Raw genomic sequence first — 6,951 nt, forward strand, 5'->3', positions numbered from 1 at the left:
AGGGAACCGGAGAGTAGGAGGTCTTGTGAGGAGCGGAGAGTGAGTTTTGGGTGGTAGATGGATATCAGGTCGGTGATGTAGTTTGGGGCAGTGTTATGAACAGCTTTGTACGTCAATGGTAATATTTTGAATTTTATGCGTTGGGCAATTGGAAGTCAGTGGAGGGATTGGCAGAGGGGGTGGCAGACACGGAGCGGTTGGCAAGGTGGACGAGTCTGGCCGCGGAATTCACGATGGACTGAAGCGGGGATAGCCTGTGTTAGGGTAGGCCGGCGAGGAGGGAGCTACAGTAGTCAAGTTGCGACATGACAAGGGAGTGAATGAGTTGCTTCGTAGCCTTCAGAGTTAGAAACATCTCGGAGATGTTGCGGAGGCGGTGTCCGCATGAATCTGTCAGCGATTGGATCTGGAGCTGGAAAGACAGATTGGAGTGTAAAACGACACCCAGTACTCTGGCTTGCGGGGTGGGGCTGATGGTGGCGTTGTTGGTCGTGATGGAGAGTTCGGGGAGAGGGGGCGCGGGCTGGGGGGAAAACCAGGAGCTCGGTTCTGGCAAGGTTTAATCCGGCAAGGTTTAATAATAAATATATACATACCCGGAATTAGTAAGCAACTGAAAGGTCCGCGGACTCACACATGTGCATTGCAAATTGAAGCGCCGTTCTCACAGCTAATTGACAAAGTAGTTGCTCAGCGGTTCAGGTCAGGTTTAGATCAGGTTCAGATTTTATCCTGTTCACAACTGATGATGTGCAGTTTAGAAGCAGTTCCCATAAAAGTCAATAGGACAGGAATCTTTTTCAATCCACACCAGACAAGGATGAACAGGCACCATAGGAAGCCATGTTATTTCACATGTCATGTGGATTGGATGCGGTTCAAACCTATATGTGAACCGGCACTCACTGAATTTTCACCACCAATAACAGCATAACTGTTCCATGTCATTGTAACTTCCAATTAAATACAGTTCTCTCTGCATTATTATACGAGGTCCAACATAACATAGCAAAACGACTGCAGAGACGCCCAACACCACTTTTTATTTAATCTATAAAAAAGGAGGATTGATGGAGGAGGGCTTACTTATAAGTTTGTGTTACATAAGTATGTGATCTCACTGTAGCAAAGACCTCCAATGACATATACAATTAAATTGGAGAAGTAAAAATAAAACCTTGACCTTGAAGATTTAATCTCATTGTGCAGTCTAATCCATTTGAGACAATTAAACCTGAGCGTCCCACAGTCTGATTTCTTAAACAACTCTTTTTCTGCTGCGGGTCTGTACACTTTTTGCTGTGCTTGGCTCGTGCCTGCCCTGGTGTGGTAGCCAGGCACTATAGTATTGTGTATAAGGGGGGCCACTGAGTACTAGTAGGCCTGCTTGCCTTATCGGAAAAGTGAAGAACACAGAGCCAGGGTTATTGCCTGACCAATGCAAGGGATAAGCGTGACAGTTTCTTCTATGGGCTTCCTCCTTAAAGCTTGGTTCACACCTATGTGTTTTTTAGTGCTTTTTGTATTTTTCAGAAACTCACTACAGTTCATTTAACCTCCTTAGCGGTTTTCCTGAGTGTAGCTCGGGGTAAAATTTGAGTACCAAGAGCGGTAACCCCGAGCTACACTCGGGCTTACCATGCGGCGTTGCTCAGGGAGTCCCTGCAGCACTTACCTTGTCCTTCGCTCCCGCGATGTGTCCTCTGCAGCGTCCCCGGCCATCTCCTCCGGCCAATGCCGGCATCCGGCTTCTGTGTTCCAGTCCCTGTGACATCGGGACGTACAGACGCCGGAACCGGCGGCAAATTTGAAATTTTTAAAAAATGTCATTTTTGCTGTCATTGCTGTTTCAATGCATTTCACATATATTTTGTCCCTACTGCTTTGTCCTGTGCCCTGCCTGCATTTTGACTGTTCTTTCTGCCTGGAAACTTAGAAATGTCCATGGCGTCCAAAAAGCGTCCCTTTACGTCAAAAGCGGGTTTAGACCGGCTAGAGAACAGCGATAGTAAATCAGAACCACTTGCAGAATTGAGTGATAATGATTCGTGGGGAAATTCGTCATCAGACACTGAAAACGAGTTTGCGACTTTGCTCAGCGATGTGCGAATTTGCCTCCGTATTTCAAATTTCAGTGTTTTTGGTTTGATTATATTATTTAATTAAATTTATTATTATTATATTATTATTTTTTAGGATTATTTATTAAATTATAATTTATGATTTTGTGTTTCAAGTTTTATCCTACCCGGGATGTTTACTAGACCCTTGTTCGTACAGATTTCAGTGAGTTATTCCTAAAAATTACAGGCCTACAATAAAAAACTACATATTTCCATGCAAAAAAATGGTACCGCTTTCAGCACAAAAAAATCGGAAAGAATCATACCGCTGAGGAGGTTAACATGGTTTCCTATGGGACATATTCACATCTTTACGTTTTCAGCCAGTGCATTTTTGGAAAGGGTCAGGGACTTTTTTACATGCAGCAGATTGCAACATAGGTGTGAACCTGGACTACAGTTGACTCCGGAAATTTAAAACTAGGGAATTATGAAGAAGCTCCAAACCTTTTTTCCTTTTTTTTTGCAAGGGGCCCCCCATATATTTGTTTCCTAATCCCCGGCCCTGCTATTTTTAAAATCATTTTATTGACCTTGTTTGACAACAATGTGGTTCGGTTTCAGCCCCCAAACTTTCCTCATGTTCTGCGAACCTGAACAAGATGCTCTACACTGCAGGGACTTACATAATTTGTCTGCTTGGTAAGAAAAGTTTAAAACTTTTTAAATGTCATAATTTTTACCACCTTTGATATACCTTTAACGTTTTTGGCCATTGATGTCACTTACCATCCTCACTCCTCTCCTGAGTCCTCATCTCTCCCATGGCTCATGCTGCTTCTGGGTTTCTCGATTGCTGTTCCTGTTGTCTATTAAAGGGGCTGCATCTATTTTAAGGAACCCAGTCTCAGCTTCCAGCACCCAAGCAATATATATGTTTGCCCTGAGCTCCCACTTATAACTTCCCTTCCTGCCTGCTGTCTTGGTTTGATATCCTGTGTACTGCCTTGGCTTTAGCCATCTTGGATTCATTTGTCTGCCACCCGCCCTGACCCTTGGCCTGTTTCTTGGATCTTCTTACTGTCACTGCCCATTTCAGACTCCACCAGTACTTTTGCATCAATTTGGCTCTTGATTGCACAGGTTAATCTCCATATGTTGAGCAGGGTGAACCTGAAAGTCATAACCTGGCACCAACAAAACCCATCTCCACCATCATCGGGAGCTTTAATGAAAACCAGCTTGTGCTTAGACTACATACCATGAGGGATACCACATCACCTGCTCACATGTTGGCTCACCTTGTGCCAATTGGTGTTTTGATTTTTATTCTTTTTAATATTATTCTTATTAGCATGACTTTGATGCCCAGCTACATCAAAGGCCATCAATCACCCTCCAGGAACCTCTGCTACCTTTTATTACTATACTGTACATTCCATGCTTCTTGGTATTTCAGCACTTGAAAATGTATGCAAAAGGCTCGGCTTGCATAGGAAAATGTCACCTGCCAAAATAATCAGCAGAGAAACATACATGACTTTGCATCATATTGGTGTGTGTGAAGACTCCAATCCTTGAATATTGACTTGCAAGCAAAGCTGCAAAACATTAAAGATTCAAGACTACGTGCACACCAATAAACTTTCAGAAGTTTGATGAAAACATCTCCAAGTTCTTAATCTTTTTTTTAAACTGTTCATCAAAAAGTAGATTTCATTTCAGGTCTTCACTGACCACTCGTACAGGTAAATGGGTGCATGACCCTACCAAGTGATCAGCAAAACAAACATGGGTCCTTGTCCTTTATTTTCTGCCTATTGTTACCTACATGTAGGCTAGCCTTGAGGAAAGAGCACTTGACGTTAATTGACTCTTGTAGAAATAGAGAAAAAAGGTAGCCATCCCTTTCTTAATCTTGATGCGATGAAGTTCCCTTTTTTAAAAACGGATTGACATTAATGTCTTTTTTTCCTTTCTCTGACGCTTTAATTGACCTATAATGAATGCCAAATGTTTATATAGAAAAAGAGAACTAAAAAAAAATTACTTTAAAAGTCATCTGGGCTACAAAAGGTTCCTTTCCTTTTAATACCCGAAATTGGAATAAACATAAAATTACAGTGTCAATGGTGTCCTGAAATAAAAGAGCATTTTATAGAAGTGATGTTTCTTGGAACTGTGGGTACTTTTTTTTGTAAATGGACTCCTAAAATAACAATTTCTCCTGTGTGCTATTAATGTACTATTATATTTTCTGCAAACATGGTTCATGGTGTGACATTCCAGGAACATTCTCAGAATCATTGAAACAAAAAGTACAAACAGCAGGATAGTTGGGCAGCATGAACTTTTAAAATGTACAATTTTTAAGTAATAAAGTGTGAAGAGCAACAAGGATGGGGGGTTCTTTTGTTGGCCTGAAAGTTGGCCAACAGTTTGTGTTCACCTGAGAACATACCTTTATGAGTTTGTTGGACATCCCATTCCAAAGCCATGGACAATATGGAGTTGGGTCTATCTTTGTGGCTTTACCACAGACCCCACTGTTCAGGGAAGGCTTTCCACAAGATCTTGGAGTATGTCTGTGGGAATTTGTACTTATGCAGCTAAAAAAGCATTAGGGAGGTCAGATACTGGTGTTTGATGAGAAGACCTGGCAGGCAGGTGGTAGAGTGCCCCCCCCCCCCCCCCGAGGGAATGCCGGGACATTAGGCAGGACCTAGGAGGGAGGTGGGTCAGTCTGGGGAAGGAAGAGGAAGAATGCCCTGGGATCCATCATCCATTAGTCCCAGGAGAGAGGAGAGAACCTTGAAGCTGATTTACCCCTCTGTGCCTCCCATCCTTGTTCAGGAAGAACATTAGTCCCATATAACTGCAGAGACAAAAGCAACCACCGGCAGGGCCTGGGACAAAGAGTCTGTTTCCTTATTGGACTGTGTTGACCTATTGGGGTCATGTATCAATTTGTTCTTTTAGTAAAGAACATTAACCACATCCAGCCTTGTGCTGCCTTATTCGATAAGAATTGTGCTCTGAAGAGTGAGAATGCGTTCAACTGGTGTCCCCTGGTTTTTGGGCCTGGAGAAGGTGCTTAGTGTCTGGAATCCCTGGGAGTGAAGGGGATGAAACACACAGCCAGGAGGGTGGATCGGGGGTCAATCTCCGCTTGCCACCCACACATAGGTGAGAGCCATTGGGCAAAGTCCTGTATTGCCCAGAAGATTAGTATTATGTTGGGAGGTGGCACGGCTGATAGCTTGGCTATGCGCAAAACAGCCAGCCACCTGCCAACAAACCAACACGCAGTTGGCACTCCAATTCATCCTAAAGGTGTAAAGCATTATCACTGATCACTGTTTTAGTGTTACTGGAGTTGTCAGTGGCAATTAGTCAGTTCCCACCCAGTGTCTGTTAGTGTCAGATTGTCCCCCTCACTATCACAGTCCCACTATAAGTCACTGATCACTACCAATAGTAATATATATATATATATATATAAAATTCCAGTATATATATGTATCACTACCCCCCCCAGGAACTGCTTGATAATACTTGTCCCCATTGGTTGCCCTGACCTTGCCAGCCTTCTGATGCCTCTGACACTCGGGGTTCAGACATATTTCAACAGTATAGAATAATAATGCAAGAGACACAATTTTTTAGTAACACCTCTATATTAAAACTTGTTTAAAAGAGTAGGTCACAGCAATAATGAGTTTAGGAAATACAACTCCAGTTAACACATAAAAGCAGAACACTGGTAAAATAGAAATAATCAATTAGCAACATTTAACAGATTATACAGTCATGAATAGTAAGATTCAACTAAATAAGGTATTATCCCTTCAGGTCCTTAATTTTGGATCAAAGTGTAAAGAAACCCAAACTCCTAATGCCAATTACCAGTTCCTTTTGCTTCATCTGAACACCAGAGAGCTACACCTGCATGTAATGAGGGCAATAATATTTAGTGGAATAATGTGTCTCTTGGAGGCAGACCAAAGAGGCGCTTCTCAACTGACCACCAATGATCAACCTAAAGAGATATTTTGCTACTGATGACCATTGTCAAGCAACAGTTATAATTGTCTGCCTTTCTTTATTGACCGTTATTTTTGTTTTGGTCAATAATACACATTTTGTCATATATTTTATATTCCTTTATTTATATATCTACAACCCACTGGGATACTTTGAGCTGTAGATGTAATACTTTTTAGAAGGGGATCCCTGTGACCTGCAATTGTTTCAAGGGTTCCTCCATGGCAAAAACTGAGAAAGCTTCCGTACAGGATTTTCCTGGATCCATATATTTTGAATTTTGCTGCCATCTGGTGTTTATCTGTAATCCACAATAAACTACTATTATCTGTCAGGAGTAGTAATATATACTTTTAGTATGTTTTGTACATTAAAAAAATATTTTTTCAAACATCCATGTGGTGCACTCATAATTGTTTTATGTAAACCACTGTTACTTACCTGATTCCATTCCACAATGTTTACATAACCAGTAACATGAAGGGTTGTGGTCTGTAGGGTATCTAGTGTGAAGCCATTCAAATTTATACTGCTATGGCTAAAGCCAACCATGCTCTATACCAGTCTTCTTAAAAGTTTTACCCCAGAGGAACCATTGAAATAATTATTCGGTCTCACAAAATCCCTGCTAAAATTAGGCAATTGTGGGTCAGTGGGAAAATTGCTTTGACCTTAGCGGTTAGAGAAGAAGGGCCACCCCCCTTCCCCATATAGTTGTGGTGAGGATGCCACCCTTCCAGACAGCTTAAAAGATCTTTGGTGTCATGCTGCTGGCTCTGCCAAGTCGCATTGGACCCAGAACTATCAAGGCACCATCAGATGGGAGGTCATCCAGCAACAACTC

This window comes from Staurois parvus, unplaced genomic scaffold, assembly GCF_062004578.1.
Source record: "Staurois parvus isolate SC_StPar_1 unplaced genomic scaffold, SC_StPar_1.0 ptg000453l, whole genome shotgun sequence".
Lineage (NCBI taxonomy): Eukaryota > Metazoa > Chordata > Amphibia > Anura > Ranidae > Staurois > Staurois parvus.